The sequence below is a fragment of the Mastigoproctus giganteus genome, chromosome 7 (assembly GCF_048544385.1).
Source record: "Mastigoproctus giganteus isolate SK-2022 chromosome 7, ASM4854438v1, whole genome shotgun sequence".
NCBI classification, from domain to species: Eukaryota; Metazoa; Arthropoda; class Arachnida; order Uropygi; family Thelyphonidae; genus Mastigoproctus; species Mastigoproctus giganteus.
Window position 1 is genome coordinate 42147075 of NC_143581.1, and position 16869 is coordinate 42163943.

The 16869-nt window shown below is 38.1% G+C and overlaps 1 protein-coding gene across 4 annotated transcripts in view; it reads left to right on the forward strand.

The window, feature by feature from the left end:
* The window catches only part of SPoCk (secretory pathway calcium atpase), a 461326-nt gene that overhangs the window by 113082 nt on the left and 331375 nt on the right, over positions 1–16869 (forward strand). Inside the window, exon 1 of one of the 4 annotated variants that reach the window (XM_090376868.1) lies at positions 1102–1173. The exons of 1 other annotated variant lie outside the window; for it this stretch is intronic. The gene's annotated coding sequence lies outside the window, so the exon portion shown is untranslated. Of the gene's footprint in view, positions 1–1101; positions 1174–15797; positions 15905–16268; positions 16379–16869 lie in introns of those variants that run through there. 2 more of the 4 variants (XM_090376866.1, XM_090376867.1) reach the window with 2 other exon arrangements.

A 16869-nucleotide genomic window follows, 5' to 3' on the forward strand; every position in this document is an offset into this window, starting at 1 on the left:
AATAACAACAACTGTTAAAAACGGGATATTTTCAAAGGTCACCGTGACCACAGGTCACGGGTTGGATACCCCTTGAGTAACATTGAGCGGCCTGTTGTTTTTCTCTGCTGTAGTTATGGTGGAAAAAACGAAGCAGTGATCTTTGAAATTACGTTAGAGAAATCAGTTGAATTTTTCTTTTCCACAGTGCATTATTAAAATCAAAACGATGTAATTTAATTATAAATGTGTTTCTTCAAAACTGCTCAGTCACTATGTACACCTCTCTAAAATCTTGAAAATTTTCAAATCGCGTATCAATTCAAGAGACTGTCGAGTATCAATTCAAGAGGCTATCGGATTTTATAGTTTACTGTCATCATGAACAGTGAACTTTCTAAAGTGATTGAGATTTTTCGAATACTGAGAGTTTTGCCTCTACAAAGATAATCATGTCTTTCTAGATGCAAAACTCGAGGCTAATATCGTGAACAAACTCGAGGCTAATATCGTGAACGGATTTGACAATGTATAATAGAATACATTTTGACCAAAGTTCGGTACCTCTAAAATCTTTCGTTTTAGCGTATTGCACTGTCATTCTCAATTTCAATGTGACGCAAGTTGCGAGAATTAACTATGAAGTGTCGCATCATGTACCCTGTACAGTATACCTTTCTTATGGTAGGCGTAACGAACTTGGCGCTGTAGCCTGCATAAATTCCTTCCACAGTTTGGACGTTTTGCATAGTAGAGTGTTTATACAGCGCCTTATAAACATAGGTACTTTTAACTTAAAATATATGTTATAAAGTTATAATTTATAAATATAAGCACTGGAAAAAAAAAATGAGAGTAGGTGTGTGTTATAAACCTAATGAATCTGATGAGTATAATGAGCAATTGTGCAGAGAAATAGAGTGGGCCAGTAAATTAGAGTGTCTTATAATGGGGGATTTTAATTTCCCGGATATTGACTGGAATTTGTGGATTGGTCACTCACACACTAGCAAGGCTTTTGTGAATTTATTGGATGATTGTTTTCTACAGCAGCATGTTCGGGAGGCAACTAGAGGGAGTAATACTCTTGATCTAATTATCAGTAGTGATTCTTCATGCATCAAGAATCTGCAGATAAAGGAACCACTAGGCGGCAGTGATCACAGTGCGCTGAAGTGGGATTTACTTCAAAAGGTAACTACCATCAAGGGTATAATTTATAAATATAAGCACTGTGTAAAGAGAAGGGTTTTTGCTTTCGTAAAGGTGACTATGGTGGTCTGAGACAGTATTTAAATTCTATACGGTGGAACCAACTGATTACGTTACCAACAGCAAATTCAAAATTAGAAGCATTCAAAGAATTAATCTTGGAAGCTACTAGGCTTTTCATACCAACAAAGAAATATTGTTCAAGATTTGGGCCTAAATGGATGTCAGGTGAACTAATTAGACATGTGACAGAGAAGAAAAATGCATGGGATACATATAAATTAACATGTGACACAGAAGCCTATGATAGATATAAGCTGGTCTGTAACCAAGTTAGGCAGGCGAAGGCAGATTACGAGAAATCTTTGGCAAAGAAAAACAGCAAAGAGTTCTTTACTTATGTAAACTCTAGAAGGAAGGGGATGAATCAGATTGGTCCACTTGATATCGATGGTTTAACTGTTCATCAACAGTGAAACCATCGATATCAAGTGAGCTACCTGAGCTAACAAACTAAATATTCATTTAGTTTGTTAGCTCAGGTAGCTAACAAACTAAATGCATATTTTGCATCGACATTCACACATGAGAAGTTATTCAGGGAGGGGAATGCCAGAGGCGTATTCAAGTCTGGCAGTAAGCTAGATAATCTTGTAATAACTGAGAGTAAAGTGGAGGAGAAATTGTTGTTGAAGATAAACACAAGAAAGGCACCTGGGGTGGATGGAATCTATCCAGTTATATTAAAGGAGGCGGCAAAGGAAATAAGCAAACCCTTAGCCATAATTATGAGAGCTTCCCTGGACTTAGGGTAGGTATCCATGGACTGGAGATGTGCAAAGTTACCCCAATTCACAAAGGAGGATCAAAGGGAGACCCTCGGGGTTCAGCGTTGGGTCCATTGTTGTTTTCTGTATATATAAATGATATTAATGATGGTATATCAGGCTTAATGTCCAAGTTTTCAAACGATACGAAAGGTTGTCAGGGTTGTTGATGACACTAATGACAGTACACTGCTGCAACAAGATCTAGAAAAGTTAAGCAGATGGGCTGAGAGGTGGCAAATGAAGTTTTTAACATTTTACAAATGTAAAGTACTACATATGGGAAGCAGTAATCCAAGAGTAACGTATCAACTCTGTGCTACCACACTGACAGTGGTAGAGAATGAAAAGGACCTGGGGGTAATTGTGCAGGCAGATATGAAGTTTTCTGAGCAGTGCAGACGGTCTGCAAGAGTAGCTCATGGTTTCTTGTCAATGATGTACAGAAATTTTTCTAGCAGGGATAAGGAGGTGATTATTCCCTTGTATAAGGCAATGGTAAGGCCCACCTTGAGTACTGTATACAGGTATGGAAGCCTCATTTTAAGAAGGATGTAGAACTGTTGGAACGAGTACAGAGAAGGCAACAAGATTAGTGAATGGAACAAAGGGTTGCCCTTACGAAGAAAGGCTTAAGTTTTGCAAATTACAGTGTCTGGAGACTAGGCACCTGCTATGTGATCTGATTGAGGTGTATAAAGCCTTGAATGGCTTGAGCATGCTCTGTGCGGATGGGATTCTTCCTCTTGCTCAGAATAATCGCCTGAGAGGGCATAAATTCAAATTGAGGAAAGACAGTTGTCGGATAGATGTGCGGAAGTTTGCCTTTAGCCAGCGGGTGGTTTATTGCTGGAACAAACTTCCATGTGTCGTTGTAGAAGTTGATAGCTTAAATAGATTCAAGGCAGAACTTGAGAAACATTTGGAGCGAGTGGATGGGTGAAATAAGGGTTTTTTTTTTTTCCCCCCTTTTTGGCTGATGCTATATAATCTTGCTTTCTTGCATCATGTGCCTTTGCTAATGCTAAAGCATTGAGGGGTTACTGGTTTAGATAAGTTGGGAGACCTAGGGCGTTGTGTGATGCTGGGGATCCGCTAATACTACAAAATTTTTGTATTGGGATGTATAGGCAACTTTTTTTTTTTTGCAAGCCTAAAATATTAAGAGCCTTAGGTGTGCGCTTATGCGTCATTGGCTTGCTCTGGGATCGCGAATGCTCTCTAACAAAACAGGAGCGAGCTTTCTGCGTTATAAACTTATTTGCGCTTCTTTCACGGTATGTGGTTGATCTTTCCGCAGTTTTGCATATCTTTTCCAGATTTTTTTATTTTTCGTGGTTCTTTTAGAGTTAATGACGTCCAGAAATTTTGTTTTGGAGGAGGGTGCTTGTACTTTCCCTTCGGTAACTTGATACAGCTACCCATCACTTGACAATATTTTAATTTTTTTTAAAAAATACTTTAATATCAAATTTTATTTTAAAGTGAAAAATTTTAATTTAAAAATAATTTAATATAAAATGATTTTATATAAATTTATATTTAAAATAATAATAATCTATAAAATAATCTTGGAGGATTTTTTTCCAACAGAAAATAATCTAATAAGATAACTTTCTGTAGATAAATATCGCAAACCTCAATCAGCAGTCTCATCCTTCATGGTGCAACGTGGGGGGGGGAGGAGAATGTCTTTACTTCTTATTTTGTTGTTTTTATTTAATATTAATATTAAATATTCTTTATTTTGTTTTGTTCCCTTATAACTATATACAGTACTTCTTTTTTCTTACACTGTACCCCCACTTACACATCTGACTTTGCTTCACAGGAGAATTCCAGATTCAAGGGAACTTCTCAATTATGTATAATTCCCTTCGGAAAGGCTGAGTGGTCAAGAATGACAAACAACACACATTGATATATAACATAACATAGTTTATTTACACATATATATATATACAACATGAGATACAACTGAACTAGATAGCATGTAATATGACATACAAAGTTAAATCAAAGATACCTTGTATATATTATTCTTATGCCTGTTTCCCTTCACTAGTTAATCTGATTTGACCATTATATGAAAACACCTGATTCATTCTTCTTTCCCTAACTAACTCCCAACACTTATACATTCACTATACCTATTTCACTTACTCCTGGATACAATTCTGTTTCATATATTAAAAATCAAATATGCTACTTTCATCATTATGCTCTGTGTTCTCACCATTCTATTACAATATATTTGTAGATCAATCTTAACCTTCCTAAAGTCTATTTGTTATTAGTCTTTCAGATAAACCAACAAATCTTGATCAATAAAAACACTATGTTCAAAGTTGCTCATATAACTCAATTATCTATCATTAAAACATATTCAAAGTTGCTCATATAACTCAATTATCTATCATTAAAACATATTCAAAGTTGCTCATATACTCAATTATCTATCATTAAAACATATTCAGAGTGCCTCTTTATAAACCTTACTACCCTTCTAACACATTATAGCTGTTTGTACATCAGTTTCATCTGTTACTCATTCCTTCGTTTCCCTTGCATTTTACATTAACCCTCCCCCCCTTTTTTTACATAATAAACTCTGTTAGTATATATAATTTACTTCAGATATAATTTATCTATCATTTTACTTTCTAGTGCTACCCCTTTTTAATTAATTACTATACTGTTTCACTAACAGTCCTTCTTGTTAACTTACAGTACTTAATATATCTCTCACCTACTTCTGTCTTTTTCTTTTCTTTTCCGGGGAAGTTTCAAGCTTCCATTTTAGGCTCTCAGGCTACCTTCTGAGGATCTCCTTCATCTGCTTTCTCCTGAATCTGCTTCAGATAATTTTCCGGAACTCTTGGCTGCATGGGTCTGGCATCCTTCCTCCACCTGATTGGCTACTAATTCCGCGGCTACACTCCGTCTGATCGGGTTGGAACTTTGCCCTCACCACCTGTTAGTTTCAATACAGGGGCTGCTTCCTACCGTCTGGGACATCGGAACTCGATGTCTTCATCCAAAGGGGCTTCTTCTTTTTCCAGGCACCTTTGTTTTCACTGATTTCTATCATTCCACTCCTTTACTTTCTCCGTTACTTTCGTCTCTCCACCTTTTTAAAAAAAAAAACACATTCACAAGGAGAAAGCTCACAGGACGCTACCCTCGCTTCTCCGCTCCACCTTTTAAGAAACTCTTTCACAAGAAGAAAACTTCACAGGGCGCTACCCTCTCTTCTCCACTCCACCTTTTAATTAAAACTCGTTCACCAAAAAATATTTCACGGCGCTCGTTTGCATACGGGCCACTATCTATCCTTGCCTTCCTCCATGACGGATTACACCTTCTGCATACGGCCACTGCCCTTGCCTTCCAATGACAGACAGGGTTATTCTCCTTACACTTCATATATTCTAACACGTCAAAACTCAACTGTTAATGTTACTAACACATATTTTCTACCACGACAAAACCCTCAACTGTCATCTCCTAACTCATTTCCATATACTTACACATGAAACTCAACTCTGTGACTATTTTAACCCATTTCCACAAACACCGACAAAATCTCAACTGTCATCTGTCTTTCCTAACTCATCTTCACAAAAACACCAACGAAAACTCAACTCAGTCACTTTTTTAACCCATTCCCACAAACACCGACAAAATCTCAACTGCATGCGTCTCCCCCCTTTCACTCACTTTTGTTCATCTAAATTACATACCGCCCCTATATGTCAGGCAGCCCTAGTTCTCAGTATTAACCAATCTTCTTATTTTATCAAACTTTCACTCTGTCCTATTCGCTCATTTTAATTTTTCTCAAGCTGTCTCTTCAGTGCTCTATCCAACTCCTCATTTTAAGAAATTTGTAAATTTTCCCAGGCAGTCCACTGCTTTGAAGTTCGCCGCCATCTTTTTGTTTCACTTAACACTTTTTCTTCCTAAGATCCCAAAACTTGCTATCACCGACAGCCAGACGCCAGTCTTAAATCTCACCCGAGCATTTGTCCCGTATTTACTACCCGTCTCTTCTCCAGGTGTCACCGATCAAAGGAATGTCCCGACTAATTCGACTCAAATTTCTTTGTTTTCGTGCGACCTTACCCTTTGTCGCCTATTCACCGATGGCTCTGCTACCCGTTTTAGAACTTCAGATTTGTTTACGGTACTTATAGCTGAGTGTTTATCCATCTGTTGGTAGAAATTTCGTGCAGTAATTCTCACGACTCTCCCTCCCTTCGATTAGCCCCCTCCTTAATTTAATCTCCCCCATATTTTTAACGATCCACTTTGTTCAATTTATTTGATTTGTTATATTTTAGTTTACAATATAACTATTCCTAGCATATCCTTTCTTATTAAATTCTCAGTTTGGGAACGACGATCTGTTATCCTTATATACAATTTACTTATAAGATTTTACATCTTACAGAATGTCGCAATTGGTCATAGAGTATTTGAAATCGGTTTTAAAGAGTTCCGAATCTTGTTATACCCTACTCCGATTGGGCAGGTGCGAAGGATGCCTGGAGAACGTGTGCTGCTGGAGTGTATTGTGCGAATAATGAAGGTCGAAGGAATTGTAATAATAATGAAGTTCGAAAAGGTGGGGTTGTTTCTCATATCCAGGACCTTTGGTGGTTGCTAGGGGGGAGTGAACGCCGACATTAATAATTTGAACAATTCTATACATTCTTGCGAATGTGCCAGTTCTTTGGTAAAGAGCCATGTTTGTTTCAACAAAATAATTCTGTATGCCATACTACTGGTTTTGTTTGCAGGAGCAAGCCGTCCCGGGGATGCAAATTCACCCGGGCCTCAACGTTCAGGGGGAAGTCTGAAAACCTGTAACTTACATACACATATGAAGAAAATTTTAAAGGAGGCGCCAAATTGATTTGCACCCGAATGTACAAAAGTTGAAATGGCCGGAGAGGACTATCGATTTGAACCAACTGCAACATCGAGTTAGGTCCAGAGCAATACGCCTGAGATTGTTGGTTGTTGTTTGGAGCATTACAACTAAGGCCATATTGCTCCAGGAATATGCGGTGGTCATTCCCTGATCTTTCCGCATCCTCCGTATTTGGTGGTGACGGGCTCGAACCCCGGTGTAACCAAGAAGCGTGTGCTACGCACTGCTGCTCCTTCCCACTTGGCTACGGAGGCGCCTGCAATACGCCTCACACGTGTTGATAGGGCCCTCACTTGTTACTAGCAAGAGGAATGAAGGAGTATGGTTGCTGCAGTCTATCATTCCTTGATAGAAAATGAAACGAGGGGTGAGGTAAGGCGATCTTCCACCTGGATTTACCACTGCTATGGAGTATAAGGGACACTTCTTATTTTACTCATGAATAGTACATATGAAAGTTCATTGAACAGTTCTAAATTGTAAATAGTGGCTAATTTGTAGTCAAAAAGTATGATCTATAAAATAATAAAAATACTAAATGAAAATGGGGACAGGGTTTTAGTTATGATATCGGCCAGGCGAATTTATGCTTAGACAGATAGAACGATTATTTAAGGCCTATGATAACTGGTTCATGTTCTGTTTTCTTAATTGTACAGGATTATGCAGTATTTTTAAATTTATTCTTGTGTAATTTATTGCTTTAGGCCATGGTGAATACAAATTTGTACTACAACTGTTATACCATTTTTTTGAATAATGCTTGCAATATAGTTTTGGCACATTATCTGAAAATTTTCACTGCTGCTACCCCTAGGGCCTCTGTATGGATATTTTGTCTAGGACCTGAAAATTTATAAAAGCGCTTTTGATGCCGACTAATGAGTAATAGGTAACAGCATTGCTGGTTCGTTGGTTGTTATTAGATTTTAGGCGCATCAGTGATTCAGACCCTATTGCACCGTCTACAATACGTCTGTAGTTCTGTGGCCGATTTTCTGTTTGCTGGATGAACTCGTTTTCAGGAGAAATAAGCGATGTTATCCTCGACTGAGGCCGACTAACCCATTTTATAAAAAGACCCATAAAAATCCCTCGAGTCATTAGCATTAGCATTAGTAGAGGCATATGATGCAAGAAAGCAAGCTTATGCAGCATCAGCCAAAAAAAAAAACACTTCCATTTCACCCCTCCGTTCGTTCGAAATACTTGTCCAGCTGAGCCTTAAACTTATTTAAGCTATCAACTTCCACAACAAGGGATGGAAGTCTGTTCCACCAACCAACTACCCGCTGGCTAAACGCAAACCTTCGCACATCCATCCCACATCCGTCCCTCCTCAAACCGAATCTATGCCCTCTCAGGTGATTATTCTGCACGCTCAAACCATTCAAGGCTTTATACACCTCTATCAGATCACCTCGCCGGTACCTAGTCTCCAGACACTGTAATTTGCAAAACTTAAGCTTTTCTTCGTAAGAGCAACCCTTTGTTCCATTCACTAATCTTGCTGCCCTTCTCTGTAGTCGTTCCAGCAGCTCTACATCCTTCTTGAAATGAGGCCTCCAGACCTTTATACAGTACTGGGAGTACTTTAACTCAAGTTAAAGAGCAATTAAAAATACTGAAGTCTAGAGCAGCTAGAAGTTGGTCCTCTATAGAATGACAAGGGAGGTTAGGGAGGTCAAGGCCGAGTGTGAGAAAACCATGGCTAACCGAGCAAAGGATGGGGGTCAAGGAATTTTCAATGTATTTGAATACAAAGAAGAATAAAGCGAATCGGATCGAACCCTCATGATTAACTGAACAGCTATTTTGCATCAGTCTTTACTGATGAACAAGCCTTTGTGCTGAGGACAGCTTGTGCAAGCGAGGCTGAGATAGATCAAATTAGTGATTTCGAAATCACACACACGACTGTTTATTAACTGTTTATCGTTGATGGGCTTCGAAATCAGGTCTTTTCCACCCAGTGTGGAGAGGACGGTGGTCATATCAACTGTGCTACTCACGAGGGCTTAGTAGTGCTCATAGAGTGTATGGAAACCAAAAGCTGTTGAGAAACTGTTCAGATTGTTGACAAACTGAAAAAGTACTACATTCACTTGTGAAGAATTTTTTAGGGACAGGAATACCAGAAGTTATAACTGAAAACTAAATGATTTTGTGTTGATTAAGAAGAAATGGATGGGATGGGGCTGGTGGAATCTACCCAGTAATATTAAAAGAACCAGAAAAACGGTAAGCAAATCTTTGACCATTATTATTATGAGTGCATCCTTGGATTTAGTACTTATAGGATTTGCAATATCTTCTATTTACAAAGTGGGAATCAAAGGGGTGAGTACTTTACAAATGATCTCACACAGATTATTCATTTACATACCAGACAATCCTAACCACACAGCCAACACGCTTGATCTTTTTTTCTCACAAACAACCCTTCTAAGTACACGGTCGAGGTGAGTGGTTTTCTAGGCATCTCAGATCACAACTTGTTGATGGTGTCTTCTCCAATGAAGCCTTTCTCTCATGGCCATTCCCACCCTCGTGTTGTTTGCCCTTACAAGAATACACACTGGGATGATCTGCGAGATTTCTTTTCATCGCTTCCTTAGTCGGATTAAAAACCTTGTCGTTTCAAAACTTCTGATGTCAACGTTTGCTCAGATCGTGCCAGTGAAATTAGTCTTGTAGGGATGGAATCCTTCCACACTCAACCATAAAATATTGCCATTTATATAAACCTTGGTTTTCCAATAAATGTGCTAAGGCTGTTCAAGAGAAGAATGTTGCATATCGTAATTGGCTTATTTCCAATTGTTCAGTTTCATTTTCTGCCTACACCATAGCTTGCTACAATTGTAAAGTAGCTATTAATCCGTCTAAACTAGATCTCGAGCAGGCTAAGAGTAGAAAACTTGTTTCTTGTCCAAATTGTAACCGAGCATTCTGGTCTCGTGCCAAAGCTATTGGCCGCAAATTTTGCCCACCTCTGTCAAAACCAGATGGTTTTTTTTGCCACTTCAGCCAAGGATAAAGCTGACCTGCTAGCATTCTATTTTACTTCCAACTCGTGTATTAATGATCTTGGTTAAACCACCTCCCACCGTTCCCAGTACACTCCATTCAGTGCCTCCTGTGGTCTTCTGCCAAAAGGATGTCAGAAGGACTTTGAACAATCTTGATGCTTGTTGTTTGTTTGTTTGTTTGTTGTTTGGTTTTTAGGAGCATTAGCAACTAAGGCCATATTGCTCCGAGAATATGCGTTGGTCATTCCCTGACCTTTCCGCATCCTCCGTATTTGGTGGTGACGGGCTCGAACCCCGGTATAATCAAGAAGCGTATGCTACGCACTGTTGCTCCTTCTCACCTGGCTACGGAGGCACCAATCTTGATGCTAAGGAAGCTGCAGATCCTAAGGGTATTTCTCCACTTGTTCTCAAAATCTGTGCTCCTGAACTTACTCCTGTTCTGTGTCGCCTTTTTTCACTTTCTTATTCCAAAGGTGTTTTTCCTTTTGCTTGGAAATTTGATCATATCCAGCCAGTTCCTAAAAAAAGGGCGACAGATGTTCTTGTTATTACTCCGGCACGACGACCAGGTCAGTGGAATTTACAATAAATCAATCTATACAAATGTTAATTGTATTTAGTAATCACGGGCTTGAACCCCGGTCCACTCAAATAGCGTGTGCTACTGCACTCGCGCTCTTGACCACTCGGCTACGTCAGGCCTGAATCCTTCCCATCCAATTATCGCCTCACTGCAATTACGTCTACTCTTTCTAAAGTAATGGAGAAATCAATTCACTGCCAACTCTTTAAGTTATTTAGAAACTTTCCATCTGATCAACGATCGCCAGTATGGATTCTGTCAGTGTCGATCCACTGGTGATGTTCTGGTTTGTATTACCCATCAATGGACAAGTGTGGTGATACTCAAGCAGTCGCTCTTGACATTTCAAAAACGTTTGATATGGTTTGCCAACTGTTTTTAGTGATTGGGTATCCAGTTTTCTCTCTAGTCGCTCACTGAGGGTGATGGTAGATGGCTCTCTGTCTTCTAACTTCTCCACTAATGCTGGCGTTACCCAAGGTTCAGTTTCTCCTACTCTTTTCCTCTTGTTCATCAATGATCTTGCATTGACTGGAATTCTTATCCTTAGTTTTGCTGATAATAGCACATCGCAGGCCACTTTCCAATTTGAGAAACCTTGCCCTGCTCAAACAGCTTCAATTTTTCGAATGTCCGCTACCAATTCCTTAAATGCTGAACAACATGTAATTCTCCAGTGGGCAAAGATAACTTAGTTCATTTCAGTCCTAAAACTTAGTCCTGTCTTATATTTTGCAAAAAGGATTCTTGGATGATACTCCGATTTCTGGGAAAGATGATATATTTCTATTGGGGATTACCCTGACGTCTAATCTCTCTTGGCATAAGTACATCACAAATATTGCTTCCTTTGCATATAATAAACTGGGTTTTCTCTTTTGCTTTCAGCATTACTTTTCTTCTAAACAGCTACTCACTCTTCACAAATCTCAGATCCGCCCTTACCATCGAATATTGTTCCTCATCTGGGGCAGTGCCCTACAACCTCTCTCTCAGGCTTCTAGACTCCCTTCAAAGGGGGGCAGTTAAGTTAATTGATGATCCATCTCTTATAAAATCTTTCCACTCTGTCTCATATATCTTCTTTCTCCTGCACACTCTTCCATGGGCACTGGTCTTTTGAATTGGCTTCTATAATTCCTCCAGGTGCCTCCGTAGCCAGATGGACAGGAGCAGCAGTGCGTAGAACACGCTTCTTGATTAGACCGGGGTTCGAGCCCGTCACCACCAAATACGGAGGATGCGGAAATGTCAGGGAATGACCACCGCATATCCCCAGAGCAATATGGCATTAGTTGCAAATGCTCCTAAAAACCTTATAACAACAACATCTATAATTCCTGCTCTCTCTTTCAAAGCAGTCCGAACATGTTCCGTTACCACTCAACATCCTTTTACTGTCCCACAGAATCAAACTCACAGAACCAACTTTTCTTCTTCCTCATTTATTTATTCATTCAACTTCCGTTTTCTGGAACAACCTTCCCTCATATGTATTTCCTGATAATTACAATCTACAGAATTTCTAGTCTAATGTCAACAAATATCTTCTTTTATCTTTTCAACTCATGCACGTTTCTAAGTACTATAGGTTCTAATACCACTCGTGTTTGGGGTTTTCATTAAAAAAAAAAAAAAAAAAAAAATTACAGACCTGTAACTGGACACCTGTTGCCAGGAGAATGGAGTTTATTACGGTATTATTATTATTACTAGCCACATAGTGCAAGGAAGCCTGGGGCTTACGCTGCACCACCCAAAAAAATATTTCCGAGAGAGAGAGAAAAAAGTAGATGGGAATCACGAAGAAAGAGAAGAATGATGATATCCCACCCAGGACCCTGGATACCATCATTTTTCTCGTTCTTGGTGATTCCAATTTACTTATCTCTCTCTCTCTCTCTCTCTCTCTCTCTCTCTCTCTCTCTCTCTCTCTCAGGGTAACTCGGAATTTTTTTTTTGGCTGTGCAGCACAAGCCTTAGGCTTCCTTGCACTATGTGGCTAGTAATAATAACAATAAACTCCAATATTTTCCTGGCAACAGGTGTACAGCTTACAGAGTTGCGATTAATGTAGGATCATCTTGGTAGGAATGCAGTTATTTGGAAAACACTGGATTTTAAGGAAACGTCTTGTCTGACCAATCTAATTAGCCACTATGAGTCATATTAGAATCAAAGTTTGAACTGGTATTTTTCGATCTACTTAAGGTGCGCACCCATATTTTTCTTTAGGGAGGGCAGAGGATGAAATCTGCTGCTTTGATGTAGAGAAAATTACTGTGGGTTTTTTTTAGTTTGTATGTTTTCGTTTTGATATATAGCCTCTTTGGAATAGACTGAAGCGCGAGAGCCCCCTACCGTCCTCGATGAGCTCCTGATGTACTTGTATGCAGATGCATTTTGGGCAGCCTAAGGGTCTAACCCCAAAATTTTACGAAACGAGACACTGATTAATAAAATATCTTATTTTTAATAAGTAAGCATGCACGTGATATTCCGATGCGTATGACAAACTAGAAATGACGTCCCCGATGTGCTATAGTTCATTCCGAGCTCTGGTACAACCTGGATCGTGTATTAGTAAATGTAATGGAATAACTGCAGTTAACATGAGAAATGAATTGATATTTATTTATCTCCACAATTGTAAATTTGATCATCCCTTTGCAATATTATCACCCGAGTGAGTAAACAAATGTTTGTTAGAAAACACTATCATATTGCTACACAGAGACCCTAAATTCTCTCTGTCCTTTTTCAAGACTACCATACTAACTATTCTTGCATATACCTCTCTTTTTTGGAGCTAGGTTCAGATCTATAAAACGAGAATAAGCTTTTATTCTGTCTCCAAGAAAGATATATTAAGAGAATTGCCATCTTCCATGTTCGTAGGACACGAACAAGTAATTGGTTAGTTGATAATTAATCACATAATTTTTATCAGACAACTTTCATGTATTACCGCAGAGTACCCCAGGGGCTCACATCCGGTGAGTATGGGCTTGGCACATCCAGGGTCCTGGGCTGGATATCATCTTGCTTGGTGATTCCCTTCTCTGTCTCTCTCTCAAGGTAATTCAGAATTTTTTTTTTTTTTTTTTTTTTGGCTAGTGCAGTATAAGCCCCAGGCTTACTTGCACCATATGGCTAATAATAATAATATACTGCTATAAATTGTGTAGTTACTTTTGACTTTAGCAATTAGATATCCAAAGTAAGCTTTTGGGGCAGTAAGCAGTTCTTCAGCATCTTTGGATATCCAGTTGCCAAAGAGAAAAGTAACTACACAGTTTAGGTCAGTATATTCTGTGGTAATATGGAAGATGGCAATTCTCTTAATATATCTTTCTTGGAGACAATAAAAACTTATGGCAACACCCTTCCAGATCCAGCCTTGAAATCAGCAAGAGCACTATATAAGTTCAGCTTTTCTTGTGAATGTCCTAAATTTTAACCTATAAGTTCACGGTAACCCCGTTGGCTCACATCTGGTGAGTATGGGCTTGGCACACCCAGGGTCCTGAGCTGGATATCATCATTCTTCTCTTTCTTGGTGATTTCCTTCTACTTTTGACTCTCTCTCTCTCTCTCTCTCTCTCTCTCTCTCTCTCTCTCTCTCTCTCTCTCTCTCTCACTCACTCACTCACTCACTCACTCACTCACACACACACACACACACACACAGGGTTACTCGGGACCTTTTTTTTTTCCTGGTGCAGCATAAGCCTCAGGCTTCCTTGCATCATATGGATAATAATAATAATAACAATAATAATAATAAACAGTACTTGAGAGCTGTCAGTATTTTCTTGACAAGGAACTCCCTTTTGGATTCCAAGCTATTTATCGTATTTTACATATAATTGTGGTTTCTTTCCTTCTTTCTTTTTTTTTTTTTAATTTTTAAATAAAATTTTTATAATTATTGATTCTACTTTAAAATGTATTTACTTGTTTCGGAAATCCGCCCCTGTTAATAGATTATACTTAATTATCATAGTACTGTATACTTAATTTTGTAACTTGATTTTTTAATAATTCATACCTTCTCCAGTTGTAAATGGGGAACCGTCTCTTGTGTGCCAGTTTATCGAAAATAAAAATAAAGTAAATCATTCTCTTCACATTTCTCGACATTATGCTAACTGTTTGCTAATGAATTTTTTTTTTTTTTTTTTTGACATGGTGCTTCTGAAGGAATTTGTGATATAAGGCAATTATGGATTCATATTGGTGGATGTTGTAATAAGTTTCTCTACTACACTTGTTGCAACATTAGTTGCCCGTACTTGCACGGCAACAGTAGTATTCCCTATTTTCGGACTTCATTTTTTTGGTAAATAAAAAATTAAAACACATTACCGGGGGATGCATTTAATTTATTGTTCCTGCATACTCTGCTGCTTTATTCGAAATTGAACCATTTTTAAAAAAATTTCCTCCCTTTCGTTTTATATTGAATTTTGGTTTATCGATCTGAAAGCATTACCCACATAGTAATTTCTGGTAGGATACCATTATTAGAGTTTTAAGAGTTATTTATGTATTTATTTATTTCAGAGACTGAGGAAAGCTTTTGCAGATTAAAAACAAAACAACAGCGGGGGGGGGGGGGGGTCAAGAAAGAAAGAAAGAAAGAAAGAAAAGTGGCGAAATGACATCGCTACCGTCCAGAGAAAAGTTTGTCGATGTCGTTTGTAGCGCAACGCTTGAAGTACATACGGAACTAAGTTGTGCTTAGACGATCGTGATCTGCGGGATTTGTGCACGTGTTTTTGCTGTCTTTCATAAAGTACGGCAAGGTATGTCGGCCTTTACATTTTGATAGTGTTACGTTCATGAAGTTTCGTGTTTTGAAACTCTTTTTCAAACTTTTAAAAAGCTATACTCTGTATATAGATGATTCTATCGATTTTCTGAAGTAGAAATGGAAGTTTTACAGGAAATGTGAATGTAGAATTAAAGGTTACCGTACACGTCACAGCATACGACAACGCACAGATTCGGTTGTTATTTCTATTAGTTTCTTTTTTTCTTTGAGTTACCGTTCTTGTATCCGGAACTTAGTGAATGACATGGAAATATTTAATTAAGAAGCTCGGAACTCGATGTATTCAGTAAGGTAATGTCAATTAACAGCTCCTTATCGTTTAATAAGCCCATTGAGATACTGTTCTAAACTTGTGCAGGTGTCATTACTATGTGATGTGATGTGATGTGTAAATCATTGCCCATGATGATAGTAATATATGAAATGAAAAGAACATGAATTTTTTTTTTTTGTGCGTAGGAGAGATAATGGAAGGCCTACTTACAATTTTTCCAGGTATGTTTATTACGAATTACAAGGATGTTTTGTTTTCGTTTTCTTATTTGCTATTTTATGTACTTCTTTATTTATTTCTTTTGATTAAAAATGCATTGTTCTGCACATTTATACATATATATCATCCATAGGACATATATTGCCCCGTAGGTTGAGAAAGTCATATTGGAATTTATGAAGACTGACAGGCTAAATGAATCAGAGGGAAGGGCAATTTCTTTTGTAAATAATCAGTGTTACTTCCATCCTTACTACATCTGTAATAGGATTATAACAGCAGCTTATTTTGTTATAAAAAACATTGTGATTTCTGCACTTGCCAAACTTTCATTTGTTATGTTGTCTTCATTTCTTGTTACAGTTACATTACAGTATTAACCCGAAGCAAGGTTTGACCTGGTGAATTATCCTATGGCATACGTGGTACAGCTGCATCATCTTGGGGATAGGGGCAAAAGGAAAACAGAAAAATGAGTAAGTTACATAAAAAAATATATATATATTGTATCGGGACCCAAGCTCATGATGATGTGCCACTGGATTACAGAAAAAGAAAAACAGAAAAATGAAGTAATGTAAAAAGTAATATTGTATCAGGGCCATAGCTAGTGATGCCATTGGATTTACCGGGATAATTAGTTTGCATATATTCTTTTGGAAATAATTACAGAAAAGGTGAACACTGGTAAGCATCCCTTCGAAAGATGCCATAGCAAACATTAATAGAGTAAACAAAACTTTGCTAACCTAAACTGTTGTGTATCCCATTAACATTATAGTAGCCTTTTAAAAGAATGCTTATCAGCATGTGCCTAATTCTCACCTATTGTAAACACAAATACATACTATATTTGTCAATGTATGTGTGATCATGCCATAATTTACCCGATACATTAAAATCTAACATTTTTTTGTGGCAGTTACGGTATTCAAATGTGCTCATTTGGGCCCTTTTTTTTTTTTTT